Raw genomic sequence first — 16,849 nt, 5'->3', positions numbered from 1 at the left:
GGGCTCCCCTCAGCCTCCTCTGCTCCAGGCTGAACCCCCCCAGCTCCCCCAGCCGCTCCCCAGCAGCCTGGGGCTCCAGACCCCTCCCCAGCTCCGCTGCCCTTCTCTGGACACGCTCCAGCCCCCCCAGGTCCTTCGGGGAGGGAGGGGCCCAACCCTGACCCCAGCACTCGAGGGGCGCCCCCCCCAGTGCCCAGCACAGGGGCACGCTCCCTGCCCTGCTCCTGCTGGCCACACCACTCCTGAGACAAGCCAGGATGCTGCTGGCCCTCTTGGCCACCTGGGCACCCTGCTGGCTCATGTCCCATGTGTGATGATCTTGTGTTACCCTCCACACAGATAAGTATTTGCTGCTTAATTTTTATACAGGCTTTTTATTTTAAGTATAGTGCCACTAGTCAACTATGATGGGCATTAGGATTATAGTGCTATTTTTGTCCCTATTAATCTGCACTAATATATTCTTTCTGCTATCTTTTATTCCACTCTTCCATTGCCCAGCAGGAGGGTATTACTGCAGCATAACTGCTAAAAACCATACTGCTTCAAATCCCATTTTTCCCCTTTTGATGCAACTTCTCCATCACTTCTGAGCTCTTTGTTTCCAGGGCAGGATATTTCACCCCACAGTAAGTTTTCTTCTCCGATATTACCAAATGTGCCCACAAACTGGGATTTGTATTGTGAAGTGTTCTGCTTTGATACATAACACGGAATCAGAATGGCCAGGATCACCACACGTTGTTTTTTCTGCTTTATGAAGCATCTACAACACCCTTAAAGTTAGACAGAGATGTCAGCATTAACACCTTTCAAGAAAAATACAACTCCCTCAAGATTTGTTTTTAAAGTGGTTCAAGGTTTAATTAAGAGGCCACAGGAACGAGGCAGACTTTGCATTAGGGCTGTAACATCCGCAATCACAGCTATACGGAAGAAAGTAAAGACAACACTGGCACAATCTACGATTTACGGAGTTCAACTTGGAACATTATCTCTGCTCCCGCTTCCTTGAAATGGAAATTGTCAGAAACACAAGCAATTTGCAAACAAATCCTCTGTTCTTCAAGTCATGGTCTTAAAGAAGATGCTACTAAGGCAGGAAAACCTGTGATTAACAAGAGGCAAAAAATTAAGAACCTGACCAAAGAATGGGTCACACATGGGTCAGCGTGACCACACGCTCCTCATCGCGGCAGCATGAAGCAAAAGCCCTGCTCACACAGCTCACGTCCCTGAGCTCAGCTTTGCAGGCAGGAGCTCTGCAGGCTGCCTCCGGAAAGTCAGTTTGTGCTGGAAGGGCACCTTCAACTGTCCAGCCAGGGCAAGTCCAGAAAAGACCCCTCAAACAGCAGCATCTCATAGTAAGAGACAGTAGAAGGCCATCCTAACAGGATGGGACTGAAGGTTCACCCAGAAACCCCTCTCATTACATTTTGGGTATGGCACAACATATTACCAACAGGAAGAAACATTTTTTTAGAGGTTTCCCAGTTACTGCCAGGTATCACAGAGGGCCCCGACTGTTGCCAAGAATCCAGTCTTAAAAGTGAACGTTAGGTCTGTTACTCACAAGCTTGCTGTGGTCTGGTGAAAGATTGATCACTGATGCAGTCAAACAGCGTTTCCTACACCCTCTGCTTTTTTTAGGAGGCAGTCTGCTACTATAAAGCCTGCAGGCAAAGGGGCAGTTTTCCCAGAGCAAAGACACCAGGCTCATTGCAGTTAAACAGGTAACTGCAGGATCACTAGCATGGCCTCCGGTATTTTCTTCCTTTTTCATGATCATCTCCACCTAAGCAGCATCCAAAAAGGTGAGCGCTTTGGGCCTTCAAACTTCTCTCTCCCTCCAGTGGTTTTATAGCTTCATGACTAACATAAAAATCTGCATTTTAAAAAAAAAAAAAAGAGGATTTTAACAGATTTTATTCTTGCCCCAGTGCAGTTAAACGTAGGTAGGTCAAGGATGACAAGATTAATGGACGGAGGGAGGCTTTCTCCAGCCTCGTTTCACCCTCTCCAAATTGCAGGAGTATGCGGTAAGCAATGCAGGGCTGTCTCACTGAAAAAGCGTGGCCCTGTGTCACCGCCTGGCACAGGATTTCACCTGACTCAGCCTCTCGCTTATAGGCAGGACTGACAATGTCACTCCTGACACATCTGTCTAACCTGTTCTTTAACTACTCGCACATTTTCCCCATGCTCTTCAGCAGTTTATTCCTGGCTGTTGTTACCCTCACCATCAGGAGATCTCACCAAACTCTCCACTGACCTGATTTCAACCCCAGGTTCTTACCCTACACGCCACAGACATCAGCAAGCTACTCCCAGTCTTTTCTGCCCAGCCTCCTCCACAGCTGAAGATACGCTATCCAGAGTGTCTTTTCCAGATTACCTAGCACAAAAAGACTAAAAAAAGACTAAAAAGACTTGAAGCAGGGGTGGTTGTATTCATGTTCTCCCTTGCGTTTGTGTTTTGTTGTTTTATTACTACATGTTGGAGTGTTGTTCATCATGACACTTGGGGTTTGGGACTTAATTAACACCTATGACTCACCCTCCCACCCAGTTCCATAATCCCCTGGTTACATTGGGGTATTTACACGTTATTCTATATCCATATAAGCAAAGATTATTCACCCCCAAGTTGCACACACAGAAAACCCATAGCCTGTCCCAGAGGCAGAGGCTTGCATCACGTCTCAGGAGTATGTGGACATAATTGGTGTTTGTTTCCCACGACACAGGCTACAAAATTAGGATTTTCTTTACCTAGGCTAAGATGTGTCAACAGCTTTGCAAGTTCAAGCACAAAGTAGTGACAGGGTGCGCTCAGCCACCAGCTGAAACGGAACAGGCTCGTACACAGAAACCCACAGCTACAAGCGTGACTTGAATGACTTTCTGAAGGTGGCCACGAGAACAGAGGGGCAAAACGCAGGAGATGCTGCGCAGACTGTAGAACAAGCAGCAGTCTCTGCGGAACCACGAAGGCCTGGATGTGGATCTCCCGGTCTTACTACACCCTAACTCCAAGCGACATGCGTGTTTGTGTGCGCACACGTGTGTTATAGACCAAAGAGTCCAGTTCTGAACAAGAAAACAAAACCCCCTTATCCCCTGCCAACAGACTCAGCTGAGAACAGCAGATAAAATGCTAAACTAAACAGGTCTACTCTCAGCTGAGATTCGCTACCACAAAGGAAATAACAAGCTTTACTTAGATGGTTTTGGGGGGTTTTGTTTGTTGGGGGTTTTTTTGGTGTTGGGTTTTTTTTTGTTTTGTTTTGTTTTTTTTTTAAGTCACTTGACTTATGCTAAAGTATAACAGTGCCAAGTTTAAGGGACTACTTCATTCTAAAAGGCCTGCCCCAGCACCTCGTAGAGCAGTATCTGGAGCAAGCTATTAAGATGAATTCTACATATCAGGAATACAAACCACTGGTCTCTGCAGGGTAGAAAGCAGGGCCTCTGCACAGTATTGCAGGGGCTCTCCTTCAGCTGGAGAGCTCTAACACGCAGACACAAGTCCTTATAGTCCACACAGGCCTAATTGCTATGAAGCAAACGAGACAGCAGAAAACAAAGTACCACGCTTCCTTTCATGCACAGGAGCAGCCCCTGGGAAGTTCCCTATGCTCTTTTCCAAGAGAAAAGATAGAGCGCTCAGTCTCTTACCGCATTCACCTGTACAGGGAGTTAAAACCCATTAAAACAAAACAAAGAAAATCAGTTTAGATTCTGGTTGGTTTACTAAGCTTTCAGTTGTGGGTTAGTCTGTTCCTTTGAGCTGCTTCCATTGCCCCTAAACAGCACTTTAAAAGGCTTTAGACTATAGTGGAGATAGAATGGCTCTGGGAAACTTATCAAATCAGATCTTGAAACGTCAGCCACCAATTAAATACTCTGAACATTTAAGAGTTATCTTGAGGGCAAAATAAAACAAACAAACCACTAACTCCAGCTGAAAGAGCTTCATCCGTGTAAGTAGCAATGGTCACAATCACTCAAATTTCATCCACGCTCTGACCATTTTAAGCAGCTGTAGGAGTGAATCAGAGCTTCAGAACTGTGGGGAAAGTAGGCAGCACCTAGATAAAGCAGAAAGGACACCTAGTATTCCAAAACAAGAAACCTGAAACAGGCACAAACATCAGGAAAATCAGCTGAGACCTGCATCTCCTAAGCAGACTGAAAACTAGCTAAGCAGATGTATTCGCAACAAGATCGGGAATTTAACAGTGACCATACTCAAAGAAGATTTTAACAGTGACACAACTGTAAAAAGTCAAGAGAGCTCAGAGTTACACTGAATTACAGGAAATGCAGCTTCTCACTTTATAAATATTTCTAGTGATACTTCAGCTAAAGAAACTATACGAGGAACATGGACACAGGCTGTGCGTCAAGCTATCCAAGGATACCATCCTCCTGGAATAGGACAAATTCCTGAGGAATATTCCAACTTTCCTGGGCAGCAGCCCCATAAATCACCAGCCTACCTTCCCTCCTTGCAGAGCATGCACGGACTGTACGCAACTCGCTTCCTCCTGGCAAAGGAGGGGGCTTCACAGGCTTGGTGCTACTGCCAGAGGAAAGCAGCGTTGGGAAATCAAGGTCGATTCTGAGTTCACTTAGTTCACATTCATACCAATACCAGTTCTGAGCAGAGCAGGTCACGAACTCACTTTCAGTCCTCTGTTTCACACAGACAGCCCGTGGCAGAGAGAATTACACATGCAGCCCTACAGCTCCGCAGGTCTCGAGGTTCAGGTGTGAGGCTCTGCACTCTTCCACCAAAGCAGCAAGAAATTCTCCACGCAGCTCACATTTGAGCTGGAAAGAATTTGGTCTCCACAAAGTAAATTTGCACATATAAGCAACGTGGTTTGCATGTTCTACTGGCTTAAAAGAAGAGGAGCCTCCATCGCTGGCCAGCAACAATCTGTTAGGCAGCTTCATGCTGAGCAAGTTCGCCGGGCACGGAAAGCCCAGCATCTGCGTCAGCTTTGTGCCGAATGCAAAATACAACTGCTGCACAACTGATTTAGTGGGAGGGGGGAAAGAAAAAGAAAAAATAATCTGTATCTCCGGAGTCATGCAAATCGATTAGACACCACACACCATCAAGGCAAAGATCTGCATCCAATATTGGGGAAAAAAAAAAAACAACCACCCACCAAGGTGTGCAGGTGAAGCCCTGCGTTTTGGGAACTCCTCTCACTACCAACTCAAGAAAGCAGTAGCTCTCACAGCCCCAGCTCTAGCACTGCTTAAGCTCTAGTCTTTAAATACCACCAGACAAACTTTAATAGACCATCTAGCATATCTAACAGAGCAAAGGACTTCTCCCCAGGTAAAACAAGGCTCAAGCTCATGTAGAGCTCGTGGGTCAGGTTCTCAGCAAGAGTAAAGCAGGGACATAGCCAGCCCTACGCAGATTTACCATAGCCAAGAATCCTAATGTGATTATCCAATATTACCAACATAACTATAGGGCCCTTGCTGCAATATCTAGGCCATGACAAGACAGATTTAGATTTACAGGCTCCACCCTCTTCTAGGTGCTTTTTAAATAGGCAGGGCGTCATAGTTAATGTTAGTGTGGCAGTCCTGGCCACGAGTGCCTGAATTGTGCAAAATAATACAATCAGAAACGTCACTCAACGCAGAACAGAAGCACGGTCTTTACCGCTCCTAATTTTAAAATAGGAAGACTGGCTGGCTAGGGATTGTTGTGGGGTTTTGGGGTGAATATTTAGTTCATTAGCTATGATGTTCACAACTGCAAACAGCCACAAAATATTTATATAGTCACAGGCATTTTCACTGCATTGATGACGTGGAAAAAGCTTAACCACCTCTTCCTCACCTCTCTGGGCTTTATTTTGATAGGTCTGATTTAAAGCTGTTCAGCTTCGTTTCTTGACATTTTTCAGGACCCTGTCTCATTACAGATCTTTAAGATCCACTCCTCTCCCCCAAATGACACCCCTTCAACTCCCAGCCAGTTCCATGGAGAAAGTCAAAAAAGGAAGCTGTAAATCACAATATAGCAGAGAAAGGATGGGAGAAAAAAGGGTGGGAGGTGAAGGAAAGAAATTAATCTCTGCCATGCAACAGCATTATTAGAAGCCTGAAATAATCAGTGGGCAAGATTCATCCTGTGCATTCCCTTTTCAGAAGCTGTAGTCCAAGGGCAGCAATAGCTCACCACACTACCCATCCTCCAAGAACACCATCAGGACACAGCCTGGACACCTTAATTTGTGGGTATTAAAGTCTCACAGTATTTGTGACAGCAATTTCAAAACAAATAGCAACTCACTAAAGGCTAGGGAACTGTACTGGCCTTCACAGCAGGAAGCACGTTTAGATATTCACATGGGTAGATCTGCCAGGCACGTGCTCCGCTTTTACAGTCTTGTGCATCCACTTGACTCCTCCCTGACAGGCAGACTTGGAAAGCCAAAGCTGATGGAGCAGTGTTTTATTGCTATGCAGCAAGATATGCTGCCTCCTTTTTACTTAGCAAAAGCAGATTCAGCCCCTCTCTATCGTGACAATTTTAGTCCTTGAACTTCCACTGTAAGACTAAAAAAAAAAAAAAAAAAATTAATGGGTCATGAATAACTCACAGCTTAAAAAAATAATCATTTATTTAGTTATCAGTCAGCCCTCTAAAAAGCAGATTTCAGCTGCTATTATTCCAAGCAGCTGCTAATAGCATCTGAGACCTCGTTCATCTCCTAGCAAAATTAGCAATGGCATAAACATGCTGTGGAGCACGACTGTTTTTGAGTGAACATGACTGGAACTGCAAAGCCAGCAAGAAGCTGCAGCAACTGCATGCAGCTGAAAAGCTTCACTGGAAAGGCAAGGAAGCAGTGAATCACATCAACAGGAGAGAAGAGAAAAAAAAAAAAAAACCAAACACAAAACTAGTTGAGCAGAGAGGAGGTTGTAGCTGGAGAGGAAGGAGAAAGCAAGACTAAGCTGGCCAGGGCTGGGACTGGTTTTTAGCTGGACTTGCTTGCAAGGGCCGGCAAGAACGGGCTTACAGGAGCCCTTAAGTGCTATGGTAACAGCAAACTCCATTTGGGAAGCAATTATGCAAGGATCCAAAGAGAGCTCATGGCAACAGACAAGTCAGACATTGAGGAATTTTGATTACTATGGTAGCACCCAGACATCCCAAAGCAGCATGAAAACCACAAGAGAAACCCCAATACATACATTCTAGGAAAAGCTCAAGCGTACAGCTAACACAGTACTGCAAGAGCTTCACGATAGTGCATGGAGGTTTGTGCCAAACAAGTTTCTTCTGCTTAAACCCAGGGATCCAGATTCAGCCTTTTCAGGTCTCCCATATACTCTTGAGCCACAGAAGTGCTGTCTCACTGAGTAACAGAAAAACACAACCCCATAATATTCCGCTGGAAGAGGATATGCTAATATAACCCCGAAGACATCAATGAACTTTTCAACTCCTCAGTACATGCCAAGCATAGAGAGAGGTATCTACTATCCCACCCAGCCACGCTCAGGGAATGCACACCACTAGGTACAGTCAGTACAGTATCCATCATTCAGCACGAGGGGGGTGGGGGCATTAAAAAAAAAAAATCAAATATCAGCCCTACATGAAGCAGGGCTTTAAGTTTTTCCACATATATGCAGGTGAGGAAGGAGAGACATATGAATAGGCATAGGCCTGTCTGTTCGTCTGTCAGATGTCCAGAAACAGGAAAGGGTTGCAGGGGTCCAGAACCTGCAGTCTTGTGACTATTACTCACAAACCCCATAGTTATTAGGGATTTAATTAAATTGAACTTACATAACTGCTTGAGAATCCCAACTTACATATAATATATCAATATATGCATTTCTAGCCTCCTTGGTAACAGAAAAAGCCTCAAAGGTACAATGTAAGTGCTTCTTATGTTAAGTTTAAAACAAAAGCAAAAGGTAGAAACCCACCATCTGTCCCACTCCAAAAATAGCATCATTTTAATTTTAAAAAAAAAATCCAATACATGTTTAATCCCGTCACATGTTCTGTCAAACACTGTGTGAGCAAGGCTGAGTTCATGTGTTTCCTGTGGTCTCTGAGTAACATCAGATCACTAGAAGATACCATGTGTTAATTATCATGTCATGATCAGCTGTAAGATTACAGCTGCTTGCACCCCGCGAAGCGTCTTTCTGAATACACCTCCCAAGGCGGCAGCACACGAGCGTATTTTGGTACCCAAGGCCTCAGCAGGCCCAGGCAAGGGCAGCCAGGCATCTCCCAGGAGCACGGACAGTCTTTGTTCTGCATTTGCATTATGTGACACGGGGCTCTAGTCCATGATAAAAGTTCCTCAATACTATGGTGACATGAATATTAATGACACTGTGGTTAAAACACCAGACAAGGAGTTACATTTGCATTTAATACAAGGCTTCATCAACGCTTTCCTACATAGCCCTTATCAAATTGCTACATCTTCACAGGCTTCAGTTTCTCATTTGTAAAATAATTTGATAAGCCTCTGCTCCACCGTCTGTTTGTCTACTTTGCAGAGAGGGGAAGGAGCACAACCACGCACAGAGCCACAAGTCGCACGACACCGAGGGCTCAGGGGTCTTTATGTTGGCTGAAGAGCAGAGACAGCACAACAGTTCAAACTACAACTGGTAGTCAGGTATAGAAACAGAAGGGTACACTCATATTCCCGTATCTGTAAGTACATCTTCTAACTCAAAAGTAACAGGTAAAGGCCAGAAGAAAGGCTCTGACTTTCAGCAGAATTTTTCTTGCCAGAAATAGGCACTCAAGGCACCCCCGGACTGAGTCTGACCCAAGTGCACACAGCCCCTTCCCTTCCTCTCTGCCATGCTGTCCCTCCTTCACCCTTCGTCACTCCACAATACACACATCAGTGCTGTGATGCATTTTTTTTTATTTCCTTACAAACATAATCAAGAAAAAAAAAAAAAAAAAAAAGAACATAGAACCAGCAGGATCTTACCAGCTGACAACTGGGGCTGACTCCTTGCGTCCTCTTAGATTCACCGACTTGTGAAAGGGCTGTAGTGAATATGCAGCCACCAAAGAGCTTAAGTCAGAACACACTCAACTTTGCAAGCCAGCGCATGCTGAAATTCCCAGGGAATATTCAGTGCACATCAGCTGCTCCCCACCACGGTTCCAAGCACCCTGCTGACACTATCTGTGCTGCAAGGGGGAACTAAGGCGCAGAGACGTCGGAGGAGTTTAGCAGGTACCTTTCAAGCGTGCAAGTTGCCTAGTGGGACATTTGCAGAACTCTAGTCAAAGCACTAGGGATCCAACGAAGAGAGAACCTTTCCAGCCCAGCCACTGAGCCACCCTTGCTTATCTCCTGCCCTTACCCCAACCCACTCCCCAAAGAGACACGGCACTGCCTCTTCCCTCCAGCCAACGTCTCCTGTCCCAGAGGGCTGGTTATTTGCCATTATCTACTCTCTGCACACCACACATATGCCTGACTAACGAGAGGTGCTACAATATCCAAAAAAGAAAGGCAGGTGTGTCAGGGCACAGGTATATGCACGCACACATGTGCTTTCACAGAGCCTTTCTCCTAACATAAAAGGGTATTTTCTTTAATAATTTCACCGTGTCTTTCATGCCACCCATCGTTTGCGTACCCTCTGCTATTACATACTGCTCGCCAAAGGTCACGGAGAGTTATTAGAGCAGAGCCCAAGGGTCCACAGCAGCCACAAATATCTTCATGTGAACACACTGCAGTCATAAGGCAGGGATTTCCTATCGATCCAGCTCACTCTGCCAAAGCAGCAGCTAAACGCTGGAGAGAAGGTCTTTATTTCTGAAGCACTTCACAAGTCAGAAGCAATTAATCCTTCAGAGGCTCGTGACAGGTAACTAAAGTATCACTGACTTAGCTGGTAGGTCGTGCAGAGAAGTCACATCAAAGCAATAGGTCTGCGCTTCTGTGCTCCTCTCACATGGCACGGAGTATTTGTGTTCATTTTAAGTATTTTAAAACACTTAGAAAGTCTGAGTTTTACATCGCCCTCGGTCCCACAACATCTGAATAGCTTCCACGCATGATGCAGGATAGCAGTAAAGTCAAACAGGTATACCCACATCAAAGCAAGGGTTCATCTTGCTTGCTACAGTGCTTTGAACAGAAACGGATGTTCAGGGAAAGCCCGCGTGAACCAGGCCACGTCACGCTTCCCACAGAACATTCTGCACTTTTTTTTTTTAAGATACAAGCTTCGAGCTTATTTTACTGCTGCCATTAGAGTTGTGCAGCAAAAGCACGTGTCAGCCTTGCAAGCATCATTTAGCTTACAGAAGTAAAGGAGATACAAGCTAAGATTTCATCCAAGTAACAGCTGTGCATTTAGATAGCTTCAGAAGACCGCGTATTTTACTCTCACACCCTTGAGAACAGCATGCCAGATTGCTTTTTTAAGTTCACCCAGGCACATTGGGAGGTAACCTCCCTATTAGAGCCCTACAAACACCAAATAGGAAGTAAAACCAGCATGTTCCTAACGCTGAACAAATAAAGATCAGATCTACCTGTCCTCATCCCAGCACCAGCTGCCAGCTCAACTGTGGGGTGGATGCACACGCACGCACTTGGGGAACTCAGCTGCTGATGGCTTTTTTTTTTTTTATTTTTAATCCATGAGATCACCCATCACCAGTACGTAATTTGTTTCTGCAAAATCGTGAAGCAAACCAGATGCTATGAGCGTCTTGTTCCAAAAAAGTCTTTAATCCAATCCTGTGACACATGGCCCGGGGTCCTGATGTCAGCATGGGTTCTGCCACAGAGCAAGCGTAAATTTATGCCCAAATCACATGTGCGCCAAGAGCACGCCCATTTAAAACACACAGAGGCAGCATGTGAGAGAAAACACAGACTGCAATTAAAGCACTCAATCTGGAGGGCCAGAGATCAATTCCTGACTTGGCCACACATACTCTGCATTGCTTCACCTTCATATATCAGTATATTATTTCCCAGCAGGCCCGAAAGGAACGGAAGGACATTTTCATAGTCGGTGCCAGGGCTCAGATACTCTGGCAACAGGGTAGCGAGAGCTCCTCACATTAGAGGAGCTGCAGCAGGTCTCCTCTGCTTTCATTCTACTGCATCATTCTGTAGGCAGCTAACAGTAACCTGCATTTCATTTAGTGGCAATTCCTGGACCTCCCACAACAGGAGAAAAGGAAAGTTTCCATAATGATAAAAAGCCACAAATGAGAGAGAATTACCTTGGAACTGTGTTTCACTTAAGCCTTTCCAAACCGTTTCCTTGCACTTGCAAATCACTCTCAGCACTGTTCCTACATTCAAGAAAGTACAGCAGCCAGTACCCGATTTAAGGAGGTACGTTTCCAAAATGATGCTGCCAGAAGGACATCCTGCGCTTCTCCTCATCCAAGAAAGGCAGCATCCTTTCCTGGGAAAGTTATTTATTCAGTTACCTCTCGTTATCAAAAAGAGAACTTCTCCATAAACTGAGTTTGCTTATGGCATGTTTCTCCTCAGAGACTTCCTTTCTCCTTCCACAGAGAAACACGAGTAAACACTTCGTTAGTACAAATGAAGGCAAATTGGTTGTGACTTTCCAGAAGAGCAGCAGCTAGTCCTGCAGCTGGCAAGCTGCTCTTCCAACAGACACAGCCTCAGTCTGTCCAAATCACTATTTTCACTGAAAAAAAGTCACCTTCAAAGGAGACAGCTTCCAGTCTCAATGCAAGAGCAGCACCTCATCAGTTCTGACCCCTTATTAGCCATGATTAATGCAGGTGGGTGAGCTTGGAAGGCAGCAAGTGCTAAACCCAAAGTGGATTCCAGCTTGTCCTCAGCACATTTATAACTTCCCACCTGCTCTCTTCAACTGCTGACAAGCTCCTGTACAAAGGGGAGAAGGCCCGCGACACGGTGAAAACATGATGGCAGTACATGTTCTCCTTAGATCCAAAATGTCACTGCCGGTGTCGCAACCGGAGGTTACTAATCTGTTCATATTAACTACTAGAACGCTCCTGCAAGACCTGCGTTGGATAGTTCAGCTCTGTATTTTCCCCAGCCAGAATCCCAAAACTAAGCTTGCTCATACTAAGCAATCGACAACTTGGTAAGGCTGTTGCAGGAGTGCTTGAATTAGAAATTATTTTGTTTTAACATGGAAGGCTCTTCCCTGGGAAGACAACTGCCTAAAACTCGTCCTCCCATGACTGCAGTGGGCTAACACCGCCATTAAATACGCTTTTAGCTAACTAAACTAACAGCTAACTTAGCTGTTCGGTAAGAAACTAGCCACCCCCGTGTACGATCCCAGACCCATTCTCTGACACGTTGCATAAAACTTTCAAGCGAGGCTGGATAACGCGAGTCACTGGGCTATACAACTTCTTACACAGTTAAATCCACTAACACCTTCCTGAGTACATCTAGGAGGACGGTGCACACCCTGCCCCAGCAAAATCTGTGCTGCTAAAAGCACCAGCGCTTGGGATACCTCGACATTTACCCAATAACTCACTTGGGATTCCTCACCAGTTTGGCTGGCTTGTACACTGAAAAAAAACAGGCTGCTAAAACACAGAGGAGCCAACGTCCTACCTAGCAGCGCAGAGCGCAGCGTACATGCCCGGCCTCACAAGGTACACAGGAAAAGCAATGGGGAGGGAAAAAAAATAAAAATCACATGTCCCATTCCAAGAGGAGAAATAGTTTAATTCCTAATCCAAATGTCACTGGTCAGCTGATTAGCAGCTGGCACTTGGCAGAAGCTAGAAGGCAATAACTGAAAAAAAAAAAAAAAATACACTTCAAAGTTATGTCTTGAACCCAGCCACGCTGGAATTGGGTTGAGGATCATGTAAATCCACAAAATTTACCTTGGATGGGGTTTGCTTTAAAGTGAAGTTATTTCAGAAGAAGCTCACATGTCATTTTAAAGGACGACAGTGACTTCGGGTTATGGTGCTGCACGCTCCAGGGAAAGGGAGCGCTGGGGGTAAGCCAGGCAGGGGTCAGCATTAAGTCCTCTGCAATTAGCCCAACCGCACGTTTAGGCAGCCCATCGGGCACAGACTGTGCATTCACAGCCTTACCAAGTTCTTCATACACACGTTGGCCTGCAGGTCTGCTAAAGAAAAATCACAATGAAACCTTCTCACAATGTCCATTTTTTCAAAAGGAAGTAAAAAATACAGCTGGCAAATTTAAGTTGATCTTGCACTGGTTTGTAACGTCGAGCATTAAGTGCTTTGAAACATACATTAGCTAGCAGCACACACACAGCACTTATCTGAAAAAAAAAAAAATATCAGTGAAATATCTGACAATTATTAAACCTGAATCCCCTAACTTAACATTTTAAGAGGAAAAGACTACAAGTAGCACCTTCAGGAAAATTTTACCAATTGAAAAAGCGACTTCTCGCAGACCTGAAGAAACGCAGCCTCTATCTTTTGCTAGAAGCAGACCAAGACAAACAAAACCCTAACTCAAACACGCACCCCATCACATCAACACTTAAGCACCTTAGATCAACCCAGCACTCTCCTACCATCTTGCAGGTACGGGAAGTAACACAAAACATAGCCCCCTGAAAACTGGGCACTGGGGCAATCCCCACCTTGTTTGGTTTAGCTCAGAGGAGTGCACGTGGCTTATGGTACTCTGCCGCACACGCACATCCCACAAACTCGTCAGCAAATTTCTGATTTCTGGCAAGATCCTTCTGAATGTTTCTGGGTCCTCATCTCAGAGACCCTGTCCTGCTCATAGCTCCACTGTGGGTTTTTGGGGTTTCCCCCCCCCACCACACCCACACACAGAGGCAGAAACAAAAAGCAGCATCCAATTTGATCCCACTGTTGTGGTTTCCTTTCATAAACAAAACAGTAAGATAGCAGCCTGACTCACCCACACACTCAGATGCCTCCTGGGCATTCACCTCAGCTCCGTGAAACACCAGCCACCTCAAAGTCAGTCAGAGCGCCCCTTCAGCCTGCACTGGAGCTAGGCTGATGCTGCTGACTTTAACCCTGGCCTTGCAGAACTCCAAGGCCAGCAGTGCTGACCTCCCACAGCAGTTAATCCTCATGCAAACTTTGAGAGGAATTTTTCAAGAGATTATTCATGCTATTATACGGATTAGAGCAAGACAACAACTAAGACTCAACTAAGAATCACCTACTGCAATGTACTGTTTGTAAAAAACCCACTGATTCACCAGTATTAGAACACCATGGACAAACAACCATTCAAGTTCCTTCTACATTACTCCCATCTACTTCCTCCCAAAAGGAAGGAATGTTCCTCCCCGCCCAGGAAGGCAAGTATCCAGACACAACTATTTTTAAGGGGCGGGGGGGGGCGTACCTAACCACAGCAGATATTTTGGGGGATCGACGCAAGAGACTGCGAGCACGTGGAGACATCTGCCATCTGGCACACTTCACAGTGCCTGCATTAAGGACTCCCATCCTGGGCCAGGGAGCAGTCATCTTCAGCAGGGTTGCTCAGCAGAATTGAGGGTGACCAGTCCCAGGCTCTGACAGATAAGAGGTAAATCCCAACACTTTCAATTCCAAAAGTTCTGGTTCAGCCAGTTCCTCAGGCTTCCAACTCGGGTCTCCCCCACACCATCCATCATCATTTCAGAGACTCCTTCTTTTAAGCCACTTTTACATCTCATTTATTTTCTAGGCTTCACATGCTGCACCAAAACACAGGCCTCTCCCTTCTAAAGCACTGGGGATGAGAGAGGCTTCTTTCCCAGACAGGATACTCCTCCTCCTACAAAGTGCTGCCCAGGGGACTTTTAGCAGAAATAGCCAAGACTTTACAAATTGCCTTTTCGACACTACTGAATGACCAAAGTTCAATGCGGATACAAAAAAGTTTTCCAGCCAAGGATTCAGACATCAATAGTGCAGGACCAGGTTGCCGAGAGCTCCTCAGGTCTCCAGCCGAGTCAGTGAAAAAATGCTGTCTACCAGCACGTGGGGAGCACACGCAGCTACACCGAGAGGCCGAAAGGATGCAAAGCTGCAGCACTTCCGACCCACATCGACTCCTCAGATGACCTACCTTCCCTATAAAGGAAACGGCATTTTCACCCCTCTGTTCCCATCAAAAGGTGACAACCTGCAAACCTACAAGCCGCCTCGCTCTTGTCCCCTTGGCAACTTTGCTCACCACGCAGAGGGATTTCAGACTGCCCACACCAGGAGCCTAACTGCAAGGAAAATACACGCGTAGCACATTTTGCCAAAAGAACTTCCTTTTGCCTTGTAGCGTGGTTGGGAAGAGAACATAGCACCTACTTTACAGGCCTGCTACACCTTGCTTGGCCTGTGGGTGCAGATCTAAGAGTTGTGGCCCACCCTAGGCCATGCTCCAGCCCAGAGGCCAGTCAAGAAACCAGGAGTCACAGGGAAAAGCCCTCACAAGGAGCAGTTCCTCCAGGACAGCGAGGTACAGAGGGCAGGCACTTCTCCTGCACAATCTGTGCTACCACCTCACACCTTTGATGGCTGCAGCTTGGGCCTGCCAAGCAGGAGGGAGCCCAGTGACACACAGGCTGGCTTCCTGGTGCTGTCAGCACCGGGGCAGAACCTGCCAACAGATTATTCATCAGCAAAAAAAGCCTCTGTTTTCCCATGTTACCAGGATGAGGCCAGCTTGCATTAAAAGACTGTAACAGCTTCTCAGGTTTAGCTCATCTAGTTCCTAAGCTCCTAGGTCCAAAAGGGCCTTGGAAGTGTCAGCCAAGGCAAACCTATATTGCAAACGTCAAATCAGGAGGAAAAAAATAAATCACTACAGTTACTAGTTGAAGGACTGTTTTCGGTGCTCCTCTCAGCTCAGCATGCAGCAGAACATGTTAGAAACCACAGCTGAAAGATGGTCACAGATCTATTTTCTTGTACACTGCGGTGACTTTTTACAAACCTGAAGGCACACAGCGTACACAGAGTCCCTTTTCCATTTTAGGGTTCTTTCTGTAAAAGCCAACACAGGTCCTCCCACTCAGCTCTCATACAGCAGCTACCCTCTCCTTCGCAATTACAAGATCAAAACAAAACACTGTTTTGACTGAAATCACAAAGGATGCTGCGCAGGAGACGGACCAGGAGCAGGTCTAAGGAGGCCAACATCTCCCTGAAGGTGAGGCTAAGGTTACCAGCCAGAGCCACTCATAAGGTCCCTTATAGCCCAAACAAATGAAATGTAAAATGATATAGTTAAAGCAGCAGTGCTGGTTACAATTAAAAAAATACCACCAGCAGCTTGCTGCACTGCAAGGACTGCACACATAAAGAGGCTTATAATCCCTACTGCTCATTTTCAGTTCTTTAATTGTTTCATTGGGAAAAAAAAATGCAACTGGGATTACCACTTCCCCTGCAGAAACCCCACACAAACAGAAATCCCTCATCCCAGATCACAGCTAGCTCTGCTCAGCCTACTTGTCTACATGACAGATCTACAAGGAATCTACTCCACTGTTTTATTCCTCTCTGCTCAAGGTAGGAAAGAGGGCAACTGGCTGAAGAAAGTTAGAGCGAAGACCACAGCTTGCTTTATTTACAGCGCCTTGTTCTGCACCAAAACACCTGACAATTCTGGGTTTGGTGGTTTGGGGTTTTTTTTAAACTCCCAGTTTAGGGAAGCTGGGAAACAACTAAATTCTGAAATCACTTCCATTTCAAAAGCATTGGGAAAAAAAAAAAAAAAAAACACACCATTAAAATTTATTTTTATTTTGCAAAATACATGTCTGCAATTTTGTCTAAAGGTATAGATAAAAA

The 16,849-nt window shown here is 45.7% G+C and overlaps 1 protein-coding gene across 1 annotated transcript in view; it reads right to left on the bottom strand.

The window, feature by feature from the left end:
* AAK1 (AP2 associated kinase 1) overlaps nt 1–16,849 on the bottom strand; it is a gene marked incomplete at its 5' end in the record, with an annotated part of 83,083 nt that overhangs the window by 65,304 nt on the left and 930 nt on the right. The gene's annotated exons all lie outside the window — the stretch shown is intronic.

Source organism: Egretta garzetta, unplaced genomic scaffold (assembly GCF_000687185.1).
Source record: "Egretta garzetta isolate BGI_Z169 unplaced genomic scaffold, ASM68718v1 scaffold238, whole genome shotgun sequence".
NCBI classification, from domain to species: Eukaryota; Metazoa; Chordata; class Aves; order Pelecaniformes; family Ardeidae; genus Egretta; species Egretta garzetta.
Note: the sequence above shows the minus strand (reverse complement) of the source record. Positions and strands in the feature narration are given on the sequence as shown.